This window comes from Chiloscyllium plagiosum, unplaced genomic scaffold (genome assembly GCF_037043375.1).
Source record: "Chiloscyllium plagiosum isolate Xiang-an unplaced genomic scaffold, Cpla_swu_hap1 HiC_scaffold_46, whole genome shotgun sequence".
Taxonomy (NCBI): Eukaryota; Metazoa; Chordata; class Chondrichthyes; order Orectolobiformes; family Hemiscylliidae; genus Chiloscyllium; species Chiloscyllium plagiosum.
The window spans coordinates 49,359,972-49,383,372 of record NW_028270184.1 but is presented as its reverse complement, the minus strand read 5'-3'; the positions used below and the strand labels follow the sequence as shown (position 1 = coordinate 49,383,372).

The window sequence follows — 23,401 nt, the reverse complement described above, 5'->3', positions numbered from 1 at the left end:
AGTTGTTATAAAAGTTAAATACTTTATACATTTCGCATATTTTACCAATTAACTTTCAGTTAGGACTAATACGTTGGAAAGTATGAACCAAATATCTGAACATTTTAAGAATACTTTAGTCGCTTCCAGCTGCAGGTACACAATCATGAGCCATCGACAAATATCTGTGATACTTAAATCACTCACTCCCTACTAAACACGCATCAACATACAGATGCAGACAGCAAAGCAATACTGATGTTATGGGAAGACTGAACAACCGATAAAATATTTACTTGTTTCCTTTTCACAATGATTATTGACAAGATAATTTTGTTCATTATCGTGTTGTTTCTTTATTCAACAGATTATTTAACTTGTTTGCTGAAAGCAGGGAGTGTCTAGTTCATATCTAGAAAGATCTTTTGTTTTAAGAGTTTGGATAGTCCATAGCCAGAAGTGGCTATAAATCTCTGCCGTGGAATTGGCATAAAATGGTCGAGAACAGTTTATTGGCAGCGATTGAAATGACTTATTCCATTCAGCTTAAGGCTGAGATCAGATGTTAGGACAATGGTAGCTTTGACAATAAGACAAATCCAAGAGGGTAAGGAAGAATCCTACAAATTAAAATACAATGAGTATTGTAGACACCAACTGCTACAGATGTTTGAATTTGAGAATCTGATAAGAAGATTTCTAGGAAAAGACTGCCCAAATTTTGCATTTCAGCAAGAATTAAAAGAAAAGTATAATCACACAACAGCAGAGACCTTTGAGATAATGAATTATTGTGATGGGAAGAAATGCAATCTACACCTAACGTTAAGGGAATTGGGTGAATCCCTGGAAAATAAAAAGCCAGTAGATAATGGAGTGGCATTCGCACACGGTCAGCAAGGTGACTGAATGGCACTTTCGGAACAGAGCTAACTTCAAAACGGCACCAGATTTACTTCGGGAAGATAAACCATGGCAGCCTACAATCCAACTGAGTGACGTGAAATAAAGATGGAGATAGTTCAGATTAATTCATACATCAAAGATCAACGGAGGAAGGACAGAGATAAATGATAAAATAAAAATGCAGCGAACACCTAGTTTGTAAAACTTTAAAAATTCAGTCAAGCTTACTAAGCTGTGGAAGTTTGAGCTGAAAATGTGTTGCTGGAAAAGCGCAGCAGGTCAGGCAGCATCCAAGGAACAGGAGAATCGACGTTTCGGGGATAAGCCCTTCTTCGGGCTTCTGCCCGAAACGTCGATTCTCCTGTTCCTTTGATGCTGCCTGACCTGCTGCGCTTTTCCAGCAACACATTTTCAGCTCTGATCTCCAGCATCTGCAGACCTCACTTTCTCCTGTGGAAGTTTGAACCTTGTTAGAAGAATTTGAAATGATGTTTTCAGATAAAGGAAAATATTTAGTGCAGAAATATTATAGACAGTAAACTTCATCTAAAAATAAGTCTCTTGTTCGAATCACAAATACAGGCAGCATTATAATAGAAAGAGTTATAGATACTACTGCAACATAGAAGCGCAGTTCTTGCGTGATCCATCAAGTTCAGGTGAGACACAACCTGCTCAGCAGAGACATTGTCACATTTAGACTAACCATATAACCTAATATATAACTATTCTACATTAGAACATAGGTTATGAATTTGACAGCAATTGGTAGGAGTTAGTATCTTTCTTACATCTCCTCTGATCGGTGCAGTAGTGCATATAAGATGAGTAAATAAGGATAGCAATGAACACAATGAATAACAGAATGCGAACAGTCCTCAGTGATATGCAACTGAATAACGTCTGTAAAAGAATATTACTGAACAATGGGATGGAAATTAATGGGATACGTTGTAAGATCTCATGGCCTGATAACAATGTCTGACGAGTATTCTCATTTCATCATGAACGTAAGGTCGTGCATAAAAAGAAGTCCATAATTGATTGTGTTTTACAAGGTTGAAAGTATATATTGGGAAGGACATGGCTAGAATTATCATCAATGTTGCAACTAATTATTATCGCACAAAGTGTATGACACTACTGGACCTGAGTGGGAGAGCCAGAGTGTTGAGTGGATACTGTTCCAGCATCCTTTCCCATGTTGCATACAAACAGAGCTCTGAGGAATCGTCGTTTTTGCTACCACAGAACTGAAGACACCTCTTTGACCTTTCTCTCCAAAATTAGCTTAAAGACTGGTAGCAACTGATGAGAAGAAAGAAAGCGAATATCATCAGGCATAATATGTTTATTATCTGCAGAGACGTTTGCAAATTCCAGTGATCCGACACTTTCTCTCCAAATATTCCGTACACTTTCCGTCAACTGTTCACCGAACCCTTCTTTTGCATTCTTGTCTTCCATTTTTTCCTAATTTCGCAGGTTTCCTTGTTTTCTTCTGTCTTCTTGGGATCTAAGGCTCCAACACCCCAGCCATCGGCCTTTCTAGTGGGGTCAGCAATCCAGAACGGGAAACAGCATCAAACATCGAGTTGGAGTGGGGATATCAGCGACTAACCCACAAGTGGAAGAGGCATCGAAAATTTGGATACTGCAGACCCATTTCTTTTTGAACTATGACATCATATTTTCAACCTATGAGGAGCAATTGACAAACCATTTATTTTCCAGGATTTAGAAAGTGTATACTACACATTCCTAGCGGCAATCAGTATCCCCTATAAAGGCTAATCTTATTTTCAATTATCTAAACGATGTTGTCGTCTCCTCCTATTCTCTTGAATTGATGACGGTGTCCTGTGTGCTGATTTGATCCATCAATACTTGTGGATAGGCCGTCCATTCCTCCTCACTCCTTTGGTGTATATGTTGAACTGTAACCCTACGTTAGACCAGACCACATTATATCGTCTAAACAATACCTACTAGTTTTGAATCGGATCGATTGTAATCCTTGCTGGTACTTGTGTCAGTGTTTATCAGCTAAAGTGTACAAGGTTACGGACCAAATGCTGGAAAATGGATTCAAGCAGTTCATTTGATGGATTGCCGATGCTGACCGAATGAGCTGATTAGCCTGGACCTGTCCTGTAGATCTCCACATCTGCTCGCAAGAAAATTTGGTTATTGCTGGCCTGCGTTGCTCGCTTGCGAAGGCAGCTGTGTAAACACTGATTACAATGAGTAAGAGGTAACGTATTATAAAACATGCAGGAATCCTTTCAACAATCCTTGGTGTATAAAAATAATTAATATTCTCCACATTTCAATACATGATGTAAAACGCCACATTATTTCTTCAAATTTAATTTGTGTTACAACACACCCGTCCTCTCAGTCTCGGATAAGTCGGCTAAAACAGTAACTCATACACTCTGCAATTTTCGGAGTTTAGTTTGATCAGTGGATTTGAGTTTTAACAGAAAAATGAAGGCATCTGGATTTATCGAGTTAATTGAAATCATCTCGCAGTGACTGTACAGTTAATAAAGTGCTCAGATGTTCACGATGGCAACTCCACAAAAGTATTGAGGAGAGAAAGGAGCAATATGTTGTGGTTTACGTTGAGACAAACAACATAGTAAAGGCTAGGAAGGATCAATTGTTTGGGGATTATCAAGCAAATCAAATAAATTAAGAAACATCTCCTCAAGGTTGAACATGCCTGGATTACCTTGTGAGCCACGTGCAAATTGGCTCAGCGATGAGAAAATTAAGGAAGTACACACTTGGCCTAAGGGGTGCTTTGGGTCAGAGGGGTTCCAGTTCATGGACCATTGGTATTAGTTATGGAACATGTCGGATTTCTACCAATGGGACGGTCTCTAACTGAACCAATCTGGAACAAATGTTCTGGCGAAAGGATGACGATGATGTTCACTTAGACTTCAACCTAGTGAATTTGGGGGAAGGGAAGGGGAAACTGTCAGAAAGTAAGATGGAAAAATGCAAGGAAATCAGCAGGTGTGCATGTGTGCAGGATAATGACTAATGGGAGTTAAATATCCAGGGTTATCAGACTATGCAGGATGACAGACACAAAGGTATGGAAGTGGTGACGCTCTCATAATTAAGAATGACATCAGAGCCGTGGTGAGAGATGATGTTGTATCTATGTAGAATAAGGTTGAATTCATTTGGTTGGAAATTAAAAAAATCTAAGACGTTGATGACAAGATGGACAGAGAGCAAAAAAGAGAGAGTGGCACAGGATACAGTCCAAAATGACAGAGAACCGATTTCTTGGAGATACGGCCACGGAGATACACACAGCTCTGAAAGAGACAAAAGGGGAAAGGGAGAAAGGCAGGGTGAAAGTGAAAGACGGAGAGGGAGAAAGTGACACAGAGACAAGAAACGGAGAGAGTGGGGTCAGAGAAATAGGAGCAGCGAGAGACAGAAGGACAGAGAAAATGAAGGAGAGAGGCCAGAGAGACAGGGAGAAAGAAGGACCAAGATTGAGAGAGACAGTAAGGGAGAATTCAAACAGAGACAAACAGGAATTTAGACGTTGGACAGCATGAAGGGTTGATACCCACTACTCCATTTGTTCCTAGCTCTTTCGATAGTTTCTCACCCTCGTTCACTTCTGCCTGGAAATGTATCAACGTGCCTCGATGTTTGTCATAAAGTCATAGTTAAGCAGTACAAAAACAGACCTTTCCATCCAACTCGTAAATGACGACCAGACATCCTAAATTAATATCATCCTATTTGCCAGTACTTGGCACATATCACTCCACATCCTTCCTTTCCATATTTCCATCCAGATGATTTTTAAATGTTATCATTGTTCCAATCTCCATCACTTATCTGTCAGCTTGTTCTATACACACATCAAGCTCGGCACGAAAACATTGCCCCTTCAGTCCCTTATCAATCATTCTAAACTCACCTTGTATCTGTGTTGTTTCGGCTTAGACTCCCCTACCCCAGAGAAAATACATTGGGTACTCACCTTATCCATACCCCTGCTAATTTTCTAAATCTCTATAATATCAACACTCAGGAGCTGATGCCCCAGGGAAAATAGCTTCAGCCTGTTCAGTCTTTTAATACATCTCAAACCTTACAATCCCTTGAAATATCCATGCAATGTTCTGTTTTGTGTCAAGTTTTAACTTTCACGACATCCTTACTATAGTAGGGAGACGACAATTGCTCGCAATGTTCTTACCAATGTCCGGTACAAGCGCAAAATGACCTCTTAACTCCTTGCACCACAAAATATATTTTGGCACCCGTTTTCTTTCCCCTCCCAAACGTAGCTGGCACAAAGTACTAAGCCCTCATAAATCTTTGCCTCACCAAATACGTGCTCCACAAACGCTTTCCTGCAACCAATACTGCACAGAACCTAACTTCCTGGGGCAGAGGGAAACGAGTCTTTGTGGACTGACTGGTCTGTGTTTGATTGCAGTAATGCACAGCAATATCCAAGTTCCAAAATTACAGAGCTTCACGTCACAGAGGGTGTGCTTTTGACCGCCTCACAAGATGATCCTGGTCCTATCCGATTACTCAGGACATGGCCATGAAAGGACTCACTGACTACTCTCCCTGTGGAATCCAGTCATCACCCCTGTCTCACAACTGCATCTTGTTCTCTCTCCCTCCATTATTGTCGGTCCTGCAATAACCCCTCACTCTTCCCCTCCGATGCCATCGTCAAACACTATTCTCTGTCAATCACTTCTGCTCTCTCCCTGTTGTCCGCTCTCTCAGGAACTAAGTGACTTTGCCACTGTATAATTGCCAATTCTGACCTATCCCTCACAGAATCACCACTCCTTGGCTGGAGGACATGGTGCAAAGACTAAACAGTTGTTTGATGGATCACTGTGATTTACAGCAAAATTCCATTCTGCAGCCATCCTAGGCACACTCTCTATGAGAACGTTACTTCTTCAGTCTTCTACTCCCACCTCCACTGTTTCGCTAACTGTGGGGGAGAAACCTCGGAATGATGGAGTAAAGGGGTATTCCACTGCATTAATTGCACAAAACCCTGTTGCACTGAGTTCAATTTTTACCCAAATAATGCTTCCACAGTCACTAGGAAAGAGCAGAGGGGTCCGTTAGAAAAAAAGCAATAGAAAATGCAGGGAGTAAGCGAAAGAAGGACCGACAGATAGAGGGAGAGAGGTAGAGTTTGAGAGATGCTAGTCAGAGGACAGCAGGTTGAGAGAGAAAGTGAAAACCAAGGATAAGACACAGAATGTCAGACAGGTATAGGAAAATGAGGTGATAAGGGGTGGAAAAATTGAGTAGAACCTAACAGATAGAACATCACAGCACAGTCCAGGCATTAGGTCATTGATGTCCTGATTAGATTAGATTCCCTACAGTGCGGAAACAGGCCCTTCAGCCCAACCAGTCCACACTGATCCTCCAAAGATTAAACCACCCAGCCCCATTTTCACTCTGACTAATGCACCTAACACTATGGCAATTTAGCATGGCCAATTCACCTGACCTGCACATCGATGGACTGTGGCAGAAAACTGGAGCACACGGCGGAAACCCACGCAGACACAGAGAGAATGTGCAAGCTCCACGCAGATAGTCCCCCGAGGCTGGAATCAAAAATTTGGCCCTGGTGCTTTGAGGCAGCAGTAGCAATCACTGTTCCACCGTTCACTGACCATTGAAACCAAACTGCAGCCTGTCTAACTGACACGGTTCCATTTTCATGCATGTGTTTATCCAATGACCATTTAAATGTCTTTTTTGAGAGCGAGGCTACGATGGCTGCCAGCAGTGTGCTCTACGCCCTTAAAACTATCTGAGTAAAGAACCTACCTCCGATATCTGTCCTATAATTTATCACTCCTCAATTTAAAGCTATGTTCCTCTTGCTAGCCATGTACATCTGGGATAAAGGTTCTGACTTGAAACTTTATTGCTGGAACAGCACAGCAGGTCAGGCAGCATCCAGGGAACAGGAGATTCGACGTTTCGGGCACAGGCCCTTCTTCAGGAAGGTTCTGACTGTCCACCCTGTCTAATCGTCTGATCATCTTATATGACCTCCCTGTCAACTCCTCTGTTCATCGTGTAAGACTCTATTAAGTCACGACTCAACTTGCTTCTTTCTAACGAAAACAGACTCAAGTCACTCACCCTTTCCTCGTAAGACATTGTCACCACATCAGGCAACATCCTGGCAAATCTCCTCTGAACTCGCTCCAAAGCTTCCACATCTTTCTTATAAGGTGGCGACAAGAAATGTACACAACACTCCAAGTGTGGTTGCCCCAGAGTTTGGTACAGCTGCAACATGATGGCCCGAATATCAATCCCTCAACAAATAAAGGTTAATACGCCGTATGTCTTTTTAACAACCCTGTGAACCTGGTCGACAACTTCCAAGGATCCATATGCGTGGACAAAGAGATCTATCTGCACATCCGCACTTGCAGGAATCTTACCTTTATTCCAGAATTCTGTATTTCAGTTACTCCATCCAAAGTGAATCACGTCAAACTTTTTCACATTCACCTCCATTTGTCACCTCTCAGCTCAGTTCTGCAGCTTACCTTTGTCCCTCTGTAATCTGCAAAATCATTCAACAGTATTCGCAACTCAACCAACCTTCGTATTATGCGCACATTTACTAAAATATGCTTGGACACCCTCATCGAGGCCATTTATAAAAATCAGAAAAAACATTGGCCCCAAAACAGATCTTTGTGGTACACCACTCGTAACTCAACTCAAGGATGAACAGTTACCATCAACCACCACTCCTAGTCTTCCTTCAGCTAGCCAAATTCTGATCTAAATTGCTAAAGCACCCTCAATCCCATACCTCCATATTTTGTGCATTAGCCTAACGTGTTGAAGCGTAGCAAACGCTTTACTGAAATTCATATAATACAGCATACCAACCACTTCACCCTCATTCACCTGTTTGTTGACCTTCTCATAGAAGTCAGTGAGGTTTGTGATGGACGACCTACCTTTTACAATACCTTGATAATTATGGCTAATCAAAGTACTCCTTTTTGGATGATTATAAATCCTATCTCTTATAATCCTTTCCAACACTTTACCCACAACAACAGTAAGTTTCACTGGTCTGTAATTACCACTCTTGCCTTCTTGACATGGGGACAATGTTTGCTTTCCACCAGCCTTCTAGTGTTATTCCTGTACACAACGCCGACTTGATGATCAATGCCACAGGCTCTGCAAACTCCAAGATGGCTTCCTAGAGAAAATTCCATCCGGCCAGGGGACTTATCAATTTATACACTTTCCAGAATTGCTAACACCGCCCCCTTGTGAATCTCAATCCCGTCACGACCAGGGACTTGTATCTCAATATTCTGCCTGGCAATGAAGAATTTCAGCGTAAACACTGACGGAAAATATTCACTTAGCACCTCTCCTATCACCTCACTCTCTACGCAGAACATGCCATGAATTCGACTGGGACAACACTACTATCATAGGACAAACCAGACAGAGAACAGCCAGGGAATTCCACGAGGCATGGCATTCATCCACAAACTCCACCAACAAACACATCGACCTGGACCCAATATACCAATCACTACAGCAGACAGCTGAAACTGACAACCGGAAGCGGCAGGGACAGACCACTATAAACACCGGAGGAAACATCAAAGAAGCGCTTCGCAGGAGGCTCCCAAGCACTGATGATGTCGCCTAGCCAGGGGACGAAACGTTTGCAACAAAAACTTACAGCTCTGCGAACAGAACCACAACAACGAGCACCCGAGCTACAAATCTTCTCACAAACTTTGAATCCCACTGTTATCCTTGATTGGTCTTAATCTTACTGAGGTCATTTTTTTCGTATCCTGATATACCTGTAGAAATCTTCAGGGCTTTCCTTGATCCAATCTTCCAAAATCTTCTCATGTCCGCTCTGGCTTTTGTTAGCTCTCTCTTCAGATCACTCATGGCTAACTTGTAACTCTCAGGCGCCCGCACTGAGCTCTCACATCTCGTCATTTGAAAAGCTTCCTTCTTCTTTTTCACAAGAAATTCAACTTCTTTAGTAAACCACATCTCCCTCGCTCGACCACCTCTTCCTTGTCTGAAAGGTAGGTATTTGTCAAGCACACGCAGTATCTGTGCCTTGAATAAGTTCCACATGTCAACTGTGCTCATCCCCTGACGTTTCTTTCCCCATCCTACGCATTCTAAATCTTGCCCAATCGCTATATAATTGCCTTTCTATAACTATAAAAACTGCAGTGGGATATAAACCTATCCCTTTGCACGATAAAGTGAACAAAATAAAACGAATTGTGGTCACAATCACCAAAGTGCCCACCTATCTCCAAATCTCACACCTGCCCTGGTACATTGCCCAGTAACAAATCCAATGTGGCCTCACCTTTGTTGGCCTGTCTACATACTGTGTCAGGACACGCTCTTATACAAATTGGACAAAACTGACCCATCTAAAGTACTCAAACTATCACATTCCTCGTCAATTTTTGGAATATTCAAAATCCCATAACAACTACCTGTTACACTTACCCCTATCTATATTTACATTTGTGAACCATTTTCTTTGCATCTCTGGAATTCTTTAGATGCCTTTGTAAAACTACCAACAGGGTAACATGTATTTTCATTTTTGAAACCACAACCCTGTCCACTTGAGAAGAAGAGTCCCCACCTGCCCTTTCTGACACCTCAATACTGTGCTTCACGGACAATTCCACACCCACCCCTCTTTTACTGCCTTCCCTGGTCTTACTGAATTATCTAGGTAAAAACAATGACTGCAGATGCTGGAAACCAGATTCTGGATTAGTGGGGCTGGAAGAGCACAGCAGTTCAGGCAGCATCCAAGGAGCATCGAAGGAGCTACCGAATTATCTAACCCCCGGAACCTGCAACAATCATTCCTGTCCCTGCTCTACTCATGTCTCTGAAATGCCCACAGCATCGAAGTCCCACGTCCCAACCCATGGTGCCTGTTCATCGACCATAATCTGGATACCCCTGGTGTTGAATTACACACACTTAAAACCAACGTCCTGCCTGTCGGTACACTCTTGCGACCTTGAAACCTTATTTTTGGCCCACCACTCTCAAACTCCTGGAATATGGAACTAAACTATAGATTCCCATTGCCCTGTTTGAGTATGTTAAACCCTCCAGAAGAACATCAGCAAGTCTCCAACAGGCCCTTACCCACAATATTGGTGCCTCCCTGTTTCAGATGGAGACTATCCTGTTTGTAGGGGTTCCATCTACCCCGGAATGGGCCCCAATTATCCAATTATCCGAATCTCTCTCTCCTGTACCTTCCCTGTAGCATGTGTTCAACTCCTTTCTCTCTCCCAGTTTTGCGCCGTGATAGCACGTAGCACGGGCAAAGAAAAGAAGAGATAACAATTCTGTTTGTTCTTGCTCTAAGCGTTCGCAATGGCTCCAAGAATTTGTCTAATATCCCCATCCCTATTCCGACGGATGCCGTCGGTGCCTATGTGGATCATGACTTGGGTTTGCTGCCCTTCGCCCTTAAGGGTCCCAAAAACATGATCCGAAGCATCACAAACCCTGGCACCAGGGAACAGCGCTCTGACCGTGAGTCACTCTCGTTCGCACAGGATCTCCAATCTGCCCCGCTAATTGTGGAGGCTAATGTTCTGCCCCTCTAAACGCTCCCCTTCTGAGTGACAGAAACAGACTCTGTACCAGAGACCTCTACCCTATTGCTCACCCCCGGTAAATGAGGGAAAGAAATAAGGGAAGATAGAGGGATTAAGAGAAAACCAGCCAGAGATATCGGACACAGATAGAGAGATTTGCAACAGCAGAGACGGAGAGTTGAGGGAATGGATGTGCCACTGCAATGCAGCCAAAGTGGTTTCCAGGCAAAATACCAAGATCCCACAGAGCTGAGACGAAAATGCAGAGACCGCTGTGCAAAGATATTTGTTTTGGAAAGATTGAACTATTACGCATTCCTGAAAAAAATGGTGAGGTGAGAAACAGGCAGAGAGATAGGAAGGTAATCTGCAGAGGAATGGAAACGGGTGGGTGGGATGGGGAGTGTGAAGGGTGGGGTGTGATGGAGATTAATGAAAATATGTGAGAGAGACACCTGCGAACAAATTAGAGCAGTAGTGATGGAGGAGTCAGTGAATTATCTGGGATCAGACTATGCAGCAGTCCACATGCTTCATTTTTATCCCTTTATCGCCACCCACGTCTAGCACTCGCCCCTTATTTTAAAACCAGAGATAGCCTGAAACCCTCAATTCTTTTTCCCGAGTCCAAATTAACTCCAAGGAAACATGAGTTTTCTCATTATTCTCTCTCATAGGTTCCAGCTCTTGTCGAAAGATTCCTCACTGCAGATTTAATTGATTCTCTCTGTCACTGTATTAGAACAGACGTAAGAATACAAGGACTAGCAACAGGAGTGGACCATCCGACCTTTTGAGCCCACTTCGCCATTAAATAAGATCATCACTGATCTTATCATGGACTCAGCTCCACTTACCCGCGCTCACACCGTATTCCTTAATTCACTTACTTTTCAAAAGAAAATCTACTTCAGTTTTAAAAACGCTTGCTTAAGTAGCATCAACTACTTCACTGGGCAAGGAGTTCCACAAAGTAACAAGCTTTTAGCTGAAGACGTTCCTTCTCAAGTCAGTCCAGAATACGAAATCTGCTCTCTCTAACGTGAAGTGACGGTCTCTTGTCCAAGCTTCTCCTGCCAGTGGAAGCATTCTCTCTCCTTTATCTTATTTTTCCCTTCATAATTGTATACTTCTTGATAACATCTCCTTCCTCACTCTTCTGAATCCCAGTGAATATTATCCCAGTCTCCTCAGTCACTATAACCTGTGTTGTGTGATTTTTAACTTTGTACACCCCAGTCCAACACCGGCATCTCCGAATCAGTCTCTCCTCGTAAGCCAACCCCCTCAACTCCGGAATCAAATGAGTGAACCACGTCTGCACCCATTCCAAAGCCAGTCCGTCCTTTCTAAACTTTGGAGACCAATACTGCACAGTGTCGTCCACGTGTGCCGCCACCACGACGTTGTACAACTGCAACATAAGTTCTCTGCTTTTAAACTCAATATCTTTAGCAATGATGGACAAAATTCTATTTCCCTTCCTGATTTGTCCATTCACTTACTGTATGTATGTTACCCTGCAAAGCTTTGCAGTCCTCTGCACACTTCGCTTTCTCATTCATATTCGTGGCACCTTCAATCTTTGGCACTCGAAACGTGATCTCCAACTCCAAATAATCTATATAAATTAAAAATATATGTGGCCCCAACACCGATCCACAGAGCATGCTACTAGTCCCTGATTTCTAGCTAAAGTAGCACATATTCAGACCCACTCTTTGCTTCCTGGTCGTCAAACAATGCTGTTTGCATGCTAATACTTTCACCGTAATAACATGCATCATCATCGCATGCAGCAGCCTTTTGTACAGCACCGGGTCGAAGGAATTTCGGCAATCTAGGCGCACCACATCCACTTAGTCCCCCTTGCCCACCTTGCTCGGAATATCTTCATAGAATTCCAAAAGATTTGTTAAACGTGACCTACCCTTCATGAACACATGCTGCATCTGCCAAACGGGACAAATAATCTCGAGATGTCCTGCTATTTTTTTCTTTGGTAGTAGACTGAAACATCTTCCACACTACAGAGGTTAAGCTCACCGGGCGAGAATTCACCATCCTTTGTATACGACCCATTTTAAACAGTTGCATTACATTGGCTGTTTTTCCAATCTGCTGGGACTGTCCCGGAGTCCAGCAAACTTTGGAAAATTACCACCAGTGCACTTGCTATGTGTCTCGCCATATATTTTAGTACCCTGGGATGCATTGTCTAAGAGCCAGGAGACATATTTTTCATGAGCTGCATTAGTTTGGCCAACACGACCTCTTCATAATGAGAATTGTCTGCAGGTTCTCACTTACCTTGATCTCTTTTTCAATTACTGGCATGTTAGTAGTTTCTTCCCCTGTGAAGACCGATTTTAAAAATGCCATTTCCATGCCTCGGCCACAAGCATCACATTCAACAAGACAATGTCCCTTCTCATCCTCTAATCGACCAACTTTTACTTTCCCCATTGTTTTTCATTTTAGACTTATGCTATCGGCCTTACATTCAATGCCGATTTTGTTTTCTCGCATGGTCCATCTTACTTTTCTTTATCACGCTTTTTGTGCTTTTTCGTTGACCTTTAAAGCTTGTCCAATCTTCTAGATGAATGCAGTTTTTGGCCACTTTGTGTGTCTTTTCTTTCAATTTGATAACCTCTCCTATTTCCTTAGACACTCACGGCAGATTTCCCCTTTTCTTGTCCTCCTTCCTTTTCACTTGAATGTACTTTTGCTCAGCGCTTTGAAACATTATTTCGAAAGTTCTTAACTGCTCGTCAACTATCTCACCATAAAGTCTTTGTTTCCTACCTACTTTGACTAAGTCCTTCCTCATTATGTTGTAGTCTCACTTGTCTAAGCACATGATCTGGTATTGGATTTTATCTTCACAATTTCCATCTTTATTCTAAATTTAACCCAACTGTGGTGACTCATTCCAAGACAATGGCGAGCTATGAGGTCATTAGTTATTTCTTTCTCATTACACAGTATCAGATCTCGGATGGCTTGCTTCCTCGCCGCTTCCATTACATATTATTCAGGAAACTATAACGGATACATTCAACAAACTCCTCTTTAAGGCTTCTCTGACTGAGCTAGTTCGACCAATCTACATGTAGATTAAAATCCCCCTTGATAATTGCCATGCCATTTAACAGGCATGAGTTTTTTTTGTGTATTGCCCGTCCCAATATGATATTATTACTTGGTGACCTATAGACTAAGTCTTCCATGACGTTTTCTTCTTATAATTTCTAATGTCCAGTCAAATGGATTCAGACTTTTTCCTCAATAGACCCTGTATCATGTCTCAAACAGCCTGATGTTGTTTTTGAATATCAAAGCCACACCAACTCCCTTACCTTCCTGTATGTCCTTCCGAGTAATCTGATACTTCTAGATATTGAAATACAGGTCATTACTAGCCTATAACCATGTACCAATAATGGCTAACAAATCATAATCATTCACGATGATTTGTGCTGATAACACATCAGCCTTATTACGAATGCAACGAGCATTCACTAAAGTGCTTTTCTGCTCGCTTTCTTACCGTCATGATTTCCAACACCACAAATAATGCCTTCTGAGTTAGTCTTTCATTTTACTTTTGTCATAGTCTGCCTTGAAGTTAAATCCCCCACATGCATGCGAGCCTGTTACTTACCTTTTTATTTACCAGCATACCTCCTGCCGTTTACCTATCCATTCCCTCCCCGACTCACGAGTTAAAAGTCTGAGTGATCACCCTATTTATCCTTTTCGCCAGAACACTTATTCCAGATCGATTCAGGCGGTGTAAGCCCTATCGGTACAGAAGCCACCTGTTCTAAAACTGATTCCAATGCCCCATGAAATGGAACCCCGATCTCCCACACCACTTTCTTAGTCACGTTTTTACTTTCCTAGTTTTCTTATCCCGACGCCAATTTGCACGAAGCTTGGCAGCAATCCAGTGAATATGACGCTCGAAGACCTGTTCCTTCATTTTATTCATTGTGCTTGATAATGTCCAAGTAGCTCTTTCATCCTAGTCTTGCCTATGTTATTAGTCCCAGTGAGTCCCGTTAGATTAGGATACTCACAAATCAAATTTCGAATCAGACATGATCCTATTGAATAGCAGATCAGGCTCTCTGGCTTAATGGCCTCTTCCATTCCGACTTTGGTTGTTTTGTTTACCATAAGACACATGAGCAGATATTAGGTCGTTCATGCTCATCGAGTCTACTCTTCAATTCAATCATGCCTGACAAGTCGCTCAACTCCATTATGCCCCTCATACTCAAAGTCTATCTATCGCAGTTGTTAATATACGCAATCACCTGGCCTCCACAATTTTCGGTGGCTCAGAATTGCACGGATTCACCACTCTCTGGCTGAAGAAACTTACCCTTATCTCCTTTCCAAACGGTATTTCCTTTCCGTTCAGTCTATGTCCTTGGGTCCGACCCTGTCCTACAAATGGAAGCATCTTCCCAACATTTACTCTGTACAGGCTATTCACTATTCTGCATGCTTCAATTAGAACGCCATCATCCTTCTGATCCCAATTGATTATATAAACCCACAGTCTTCAGATGTTCTTCATCTGTTAAGCCTTCCATTTCTAAGATGCTCACCCTCTAATCCACCAGCCATGATAGGAAATAACGTAGACTAAATTGTTCCACGGTCACATTGACAGACTGAGTATGGAAGGTTTTTGTCCCAAATACAACAAGGATCACCATACCTACACATTATGTTAAAACATAGACAACACCAGTTATCGTTTAACAGATATTGGAGCAGGATCACAGGACACAGAATTTATTGCAATTATAGTGCCTTATAACTGATGCGAAATTGTTGTGGTTCTGTTCGCCGAGCTGGAAATTTTTGTTGCAAACGTTTCGTCCCCTGTCTAGGTGACATCCTCAATGCTTGGGAGCCTCCTGTGAAGCGCTTCTGTGGTGTTTCCTCCGGCATTTATCGTGGTCTGTCCCTGCCGCTTCCGGTTGTCAGTTTCAGCTGTCCGCTGTAGTGGCCGGTATATTGGGTCCAGGTCGATGTGTTTGTTGATGGAGTTTGTGGATGAGTGCCAAGTTTCTAGGAATTCCCTGGCTGTTCTTTGTTTGGCTTGCCCTATAATGGTAGTGTTGTCCCAGTCGAATTCATGTTGCTTGTCGTCTGCGTGTGTGGCTCCTAAGGATAGCTGGTCGGTTCGTTTCGTGGCTAGTTGATGTTCATGGATGCGGATCATTCGCTGTCTTCCCGTTTGTCCTATGTAGTGTTTTGTGCACTACACTAGTTTTGCTCATGGTGGGTATCGGGTCCATTGAGAATGGGTTGCCGGTTTCGAATCATATGTATGTAATTCCCAGTCCTTATTTGAAGTCTTATGATTTCATATAAAAAAATTACCTCAGTTCAGGCAACGCATTAAATATGTGAGGTTAGAATCTGTATGTATTCCAATTTTGTGTCAGACTGGTTGTGCGTTTAAAGTGCAAATTCATAAAAATTTAGAAGGATTACAAGAAGTATTGACTGCTGACGGATTGTGGTGCAATAGAATGTATCTACAAACACAATTCGGCAAATGAAAATTCAGCCTTTTGTCTTATATGTGCGTGTGTATGCATGTGAACCAGTGAGAGAGAATGAGAGTGCGTATGTATGTGTGACAGAGGGAGACATTGTGAGTGTGTTATGTGCATGTGTGCTATGAGTATGCACGTGCTTGATAAAGCGTGTGTGTGAGTATTGGGGATTATATGCCTGTGACAGAGTGAAAGATTGTCTGTAAGTGTGGGTGTATGCGTGTGTTTGAGAGAGAGCATGTGTATGAGAGAAGGTTTGCGTGGTTGAGATCGAATGTTTTTGTGAGAGAGAGAGTGCAGTGTTTTGCGGTCAACTGCAGTATATTATGAACCTCATGTCTCAGTTGAGTCCATCCTCATTGTTACCGAACATGGCCATCAACCTCTGCTCAGTCATTCTGCGTTGTTGCACATACTAAGTCCACTTTGGAGGTAGGTCACTGAAGTTCTGAGGTCGAACGTCACTGCCCGCTGAAGTGTTCCCCATCTAGGTGGGATCATCCTTGTGTATGGATTGTTGCCCAGTGTCCATTCATCTGTTGTCATGCCGTCGGTAACAGCAGAAGGATATTCACTCAGTCGTCAATGTGACCGTGGCTAATCTGATTATTCTCAACCCAACTTTCCCTCTCCTATCCCCAAAACCACCTGTCCTCATACTATTAATGAATAAAAACCCTGTCCCTCACGTTGGAAGATTACATTCTCAGTTTTCAATATGGTATTTTGACCAATTATGAGGCTACTTACTTTGATCCGTCGCTAAGAAAATTTCCCAGGAGATTTTTCAAGACAGTCAGATATAGTCAACGAGTCATAGAAGTGTACAGTACTGGAAGAGACCCTTCGGTCCAATTCGTCCATGACGACCAGATATCGTAACCTCATAGAGTTGCCAGAAATTCGCCCATATTGCTCGAAACAATCCTTCACATGTATCCATCCAGATACCTTGTATGAACTATGAACCTGCACTCTAAGCACTCTGTTCAGCAGCACTGCCCAGAACCTTAATATTAAATATATAATTCCTGCCCTGATTTGCCTTTCCAAAATGCAGCACCTGACATTTACCTAAACTAAACCCCATCTTTCACATCTCAGCCCATTGGCCTTTCTGATCAAGAACCCATCCTACTCTGATTGCCTTCGCTATCGACGACAACTCCAATTTTATATAATCTGCAAACTTAGTAACTATACTTCCTGTGTTCAAATCCAAATGATTTACATAATGATGAAAAGTATTTGACCTTGTCGTGGAAATTAAATCGACTTGTCTCACTAATTAGCAAGAGCAAAGAAATGATCTTAATTAAAAATTCTGCAGGATTTTTGACTCATTAAACTAAGTCAGATGCCTCAATGCAAAGAATACCGAAACAATATAAAGACGCCTGCCTTGTAGAGTTTCTTATCACAGTCTCAAGGGCAAATACTGAGGAAACTCAAGTTGTTATCCTCTCATCCACGGTCCTAGACATAACAGTTCGTCAGACTTCACTTAGATCAACTATCGCAAGATTGAGTCGAAAGTTTACAGAATTCAAACAGAGATAAGCTAACGGCAAACCTTCATCAAAGCATCGTTTACAAAACTCAGTACAGTATTGGTTTAAAGAAAAGCATTCTGTTTAAATTTCACAGTAAATGAAAGTTTTCCATTACATTTTCCCCCTTTTTGTCATTTTATGACAACAATGATAACTGAAGCAACAACAAAGAATACAGAGCCAGAATAGCTATCCGTCAGAAAACGTTTAGAAAACTCCAGGCCTTTTCCTCAGACACCACTGACCCGAAATACTGCATTGTAGTGGTATCGCCACTTGCCCTGGTGTGCTCCGTTCACAGCCCATGTTCACACATCACACTCGTCAAAGACATGGTAGGGTGGGGTCCACGCAAAAGCCATTCCCTTACGAATAGTCCTACCAGGGCACTTGCTAAAAGTGTGAGCTGGGGCAGCCCCATATTCGTATGAGGCTTCTAATCTCTGCTTGCACTTAATTGGTTCTGGTGCTGTCCGATGTCTGCTCAGACACAGCTACACACATCCAATGTTTGGCGTGTAGCCACGTGGCTCTTGCTGCGATCTTAACTGCTGTCTGTGTTGTGAGGAGCACTTGAAACGGTCTCAGCCATCTCTTCGCCTTCCAGGTATTTTCCTCCTGAAGTCTTTCACAACTAACCAGTCTCCAGGTTCTAGATCATGCAGCTTCCCTGCTGCTGGTTGGGGTAGTGCTGCTTTGACTTGACTTTGTATTTCAGACAAAAGTGTAATGATTTTTATACTGTAACACAACATCTCATCCTGACAGTGGCTTGTTATCTTCGGTCTTGGGCCAATTCCTGTGTTTAGTGTTCGACCAAACAAAATCACAAACGTGCTAAAATTAGCTCTTCCTCTCCTCCTTGATCTCATGTACATTAGCACAATCGGACATGCCTTTGTACATGTCACCGCTAGTTACTCACAACATTTTGTCAATTTGTTTTAAGGTAGCGTTTTCTCTTTCCACTGCCCCACCGCTCCCTGGGTGGTAGGCACAGAGTTGTCTCATGTTTATTCCCAAATAATCACTGATCTGCTGTAGGGCATTATTGAAAAATGGTGCCCTACTTAGAATTTTCGGGATGCCCCATCTCGGTATTATCTCAGTAAGCAAGGCTTTGGGTACTGCACTGGCATCCTGTTTAAACGTGGGGAACGCTTCCACCCATTTGTAAAACATATCAACTAATACCAGACAATATATTTTCCCTTCGCTGGGCGTTAGTTCAATGAAATCCAACTGTAAATGTTCAAAAGGTTTTTGGGATTGGGGGTGTGCTGCCTGTTTCACGATAGCCCCTGAGGGGGCAAAAGCACGGGGTCCGGTCTGCACAACGGTAAAGGATTGACCTGTCCCGGGGCCGGCACTTCAGTCAGTCCCATAGATACTCACAAACCCTTCACCTCAACCCAGAATCGTAAACAATCATCTGTAAACAAATAGACAAAACAAGTCACACAAAGACAAACAACGTAACAGTACAACTAGCAGCGCTGCAACTACTCTCCAAGGTCCATACAGAAGCAGTATTCTGGGCCACAGTCCGTCTTCAGTCTAGCCCCGGGGATCAGACTGCAGAGCTCAAGGCATTTGCTAAATCCACAACAGAGAACCATTTTCTGCCCGTGGAATTTGGGCCAATAAAGTGTAGGTGTTGGGGACATGTGGGGCGCGCGGAACAACCGCGGTATTGGCTGCCTACATGTCTTTAACAAACCTCCACTGCTCTGGTTCACCGGGGATGTTTGCCTTTTTGACTGGAAAAATGGGGGTTCTCACCGTTGAGTTTTCACAAGAGGGATTCAAAGACTAGAGTAATTCCTTCTATGGTTTCGGGTTTTAACGGGTATTGTGCTGTGCAAAGACGATTCCCAGACTTCGGTGTTATCCGTATGGGCTCACAGCCCTTTATGAGCCCCACATCATGTTTGCCCTTTGCCTACAACTCAGTAGGGACCATTTTTAATCTTGGGTCAGAGACCGCTCTCTTAGGCAAACGTCAGGCTATCCCCCTAGACTTTTCATGGCTAGCGGGGGTTACCTGGATTGTCCTATCTGGCTGAGTTAGCCAATTTAGTTTCTTCGTATATGTCCGCATATCTGCATTGAACCAGATACCCACATCGTCCCTGAAGACACAACCTCTCCTTATTTGTGCCTTTAGCACCCATGGTCCCAAATTCTGCTACTTATCAATGGATGCCTTCGCCAGTGATACACGAGGAGCGGAGCCTTCCACATCAAATAATAGGGTCTGTTTCCTGTTACAAATACCTCAGATAAGTTCACACTGACTGCACATCTGTGATCACTACAATAAAATTCGCACAATAACAAGTGATCTGGTTTTACCAATCTCCTGAACAAATCCTTCTCATATGGTTCGTCAGGGCTGTCACGGTGTATGTGTGCTGTTCAGTGCAACATATCTCCAGCAAGAAAATCGGTGTTAATAGGATTGACACGGTTGTTTGCTTTCAGGGTGAGGGAATCGCTCACTGAAACTTTTCGCTTTCTGGATTAATCACCACTCATAAACATGCATCAGGGGTCGTGGGTTATATTTTACAGTCTGCACTAGTTAATCGTCCTTCTGAATCTCGTGCAAGCCCGTCGGAGTACTGAGCAAGTCCAACCCAGTCTCCTTATGAGGTCCCGAGCCATCAGATTTAAAGGACAAAATTCCGATAACAAGAAGGAGAATTGAACTGTTTCCCTGTAACTAGTTTAGCACAAAATGAGTGCGGAAAATCTCTCCATCACCACGAATCCTGATGCACCCATTGTGTTCAGGAACCTTTCACTCATCTTATTGTGTAAACTGGCTTAATTTAAGGACTGAGTATGTTTCCCCTGTATCTATCAAAAAGTTAACTAATGTACCTTCCACATATAACATAGAGGTGGGCATTAACTTATATGCATCACCGTGATATTGGACATTCTGTCCACACTTCGCAATCTCAGCGTTCAACGAAGAGGTGTGATATGTCTTAGTGCCCATAAGGTTCGTAGAAGAGATTAGAATAAGCGAGTCTTTGTTGCCAAGCATAAAGGAAAGAGGCTTACCTGTACCTTGTGGGCTGCCCACCAGCACCTCAACCTTCCCCTGTCAATCACCCTGCTGTCCAGCCTCCAGGGCTGATTGGGACTGTCTCTGCGGGCACTGCCTCACCCAGTGGTCATTGGTCCACAAACAAAACACCCACCAGATCTACGTCTGTCCACGCCTCTTCTGCGACCACTTCCATGATCTCTTCTTCTTCCGTGACTTCCACCTCTGCCTTTCTCTCTTCGTGCAGCACCTCCCTCCAACGCTTGGGTGACCATTTGCATCACAGGAAGCTGAGCTTTATGTGCTTGCTGTTCTGTCTTTAGTTTCCGCTTATCCTTCTCTTGGGTAAGCAATTTTTCAGCATGTATCGCATGTTGTTCTAACAAATTCAGCTTTCCTGTCTCCCCGGTAATACATGTGTCTTTGACCTTTTTCGTTATTTCGTCCTTCATTCCATTGATGAAGCTGTTCTTCAGGTGTGCCTCATACGCCGTGATTTCTGCTGCCATTATGTTGTCGCATGATCTCAGTCCACTATGGGCATTATGGGTGTAAGGTACTGGGGCACGGTCTCATCTTCCCGCTGTTTACACATTGCTATTTTGCTCTTGTCCATTCGCACTGGGAATACCTCCCTACAGGCGGCTGCCAGCGCTGCAACAAAAGCATTAAAGTCTCCATTCCACTCTGCTTGCGGGTTGGCTACTCTGGCATTGACATTTGCAGTTGGCCAGGTATACTTGATTTTGGTGTCGTCGGCACCTAGTTTTCATCCCAGGAGAAGTCTCATCTCATGCGACATGGGACAGAACTCATTACAGAACCTTGTCACTCCTTCGGTGAACTTATTACCTCCAAACTCGCGTGGGTCAGGCAACTGCCCAAAGGCACTTTCCATATCTTTCATGGTCCATCGCCGGCTGACAAACACTGGACACCCTTCTGGACCTGCAACTTCAACCACTGGGGCTTGCAGAACTACCTGGTTCGATGATCCTGCGCCAGTACCCTCACTGGCTGACTCATCATCCGTCGGGTGGTGATTGTGAACAGGCCTTGGAGACCTTTCCATCTTGGAGTGGTCGTCCTTCTTTTAGGCTTCTTGCTTCAATTGTTTGTGGGTATGTGTGCAATCGGTGATCCAGCAGACCCTGAGGCAGCGGCCGCTGAAGTGGAACTTTCGCCAGGCGGATCTCGGAGGTGGGGGCTGCAGGTCTCGGAGGGCAGTCATCAAGGTCAGGATCTGAAACACACTTAAGACACTGTACAGCTTCATTCGGTTGTTTGCCATGCGCGTCTGCATGTGCGCTGGTGATTCTAGATGTAGTTGATCCATCCTTTACATGAGATTTCCTTTCTCTGATATCAGCCTCAGTCTTCCACATGTTATAAGCAATGCAATTCACAGGTTCTATTTTTCCCTTCTTTTCTCCTTCTGTCTCTCCTCCAACCACGACCTCAATATATAAAGCTGTCTTTTAATAATACTTTTTCCCTCCGGAAAACCACATTCTTTAATCCACAATTCTAACTGCTTTACAGACTCTGGGTCGTAACTATTTAGCACGTATTTTATGTTTGATTGGCCATTCCAAGTCCCGTGTGGAATCTCCTTTTGTTTGCTCTTGCTGGAGACCATTTTTAGTGTAACTGGATAATTGTTCAGCTCTCTCTCTCTCTCTCTCTCTCTCTCTGTCTGTCTGTCTGTGTGTCTGTCTATCTTTCTCTTCCTCTCGTGGCACCATTTTTTTGTTTTTCCCTTTTGACTTGTTTTTTCCTCTGGAGGTCCCCTTTCGCATTTGGCGCTTCCACCTCAATGCCTTGGTTTTCACAAACCAATAAACCATAAAAGAAGCGGTTAATGGCAGCAATGCTGCTGATGGGGTTTACAGGGATTTCCTGAAGGTACCACGCAACAGACGTGAGCAAAGTTATCGGTGACGGAACAAGGGGCAGTGCAACATAGAGATAACATTGACTGAGTGGTAGGAAAAATACTGTTTCCTGACAGAGGAAAGTTTAGAGTGGAGTTCCCAGGGGGTGAATGTTAAGAATGGCATGCTCCAGGAAGGGAGAAGGACAAGGCTACAGACACTTGCACAATAATAGATAGTCAAAGACAAGAAAAAAAGAAGTATATGTAAAGTTTTAGGAAGCTACATTTGGGCACGGTCCATGAGGAATAAAAAAAAGGAAAGAACTCAAGCAGTGTATTAGGAGAGGAAAAACGTACGATGAAATGACTTCAGCTATCATGGTTAAAGAGAATCACAATGCATTATGTGCGCATGCAATAAATTATGACTCGGAAGAAGGTAGGAACACTCAACGATAACACAGGAAATATGTGATTGGAGGCATAGGATGGAGTGAGATCATGAACGCTTACTTTACATGGGATTTCACTCAGGAGAAGATACAGAGGATAGTGATATTAGTGTGGAGCATGCTGATATGCAATAGACAATAGACAATAGTTGCAGGAGTAGGCCATTCTGCCCACCATTCAATATGATCATGGCTGATCATTCTTAATCAGTATCCTGTTCCTGCCTTATCTCCATAACCCTTGATTCCACAATCCTTGAGAGCTCTACCCAACTCTTTCTTAAATTA

At 43.1% G+C, this 23,401-nt stretch overlaps 1 pseudogene; it reads right to left on the bottom strand.

Annotated features, from left to right (window-relative positions):
• Positions 1-18,180: 18,180 nt before the first annotated feature.
• On the bottom strand, positions 18,181-21,857 carry LOC148136344 (uncharacterized; annotated as a pseudogene).
• Between the last annotated feature and the right edge of the window lie 1,544 nt (positions 21,858-23,401).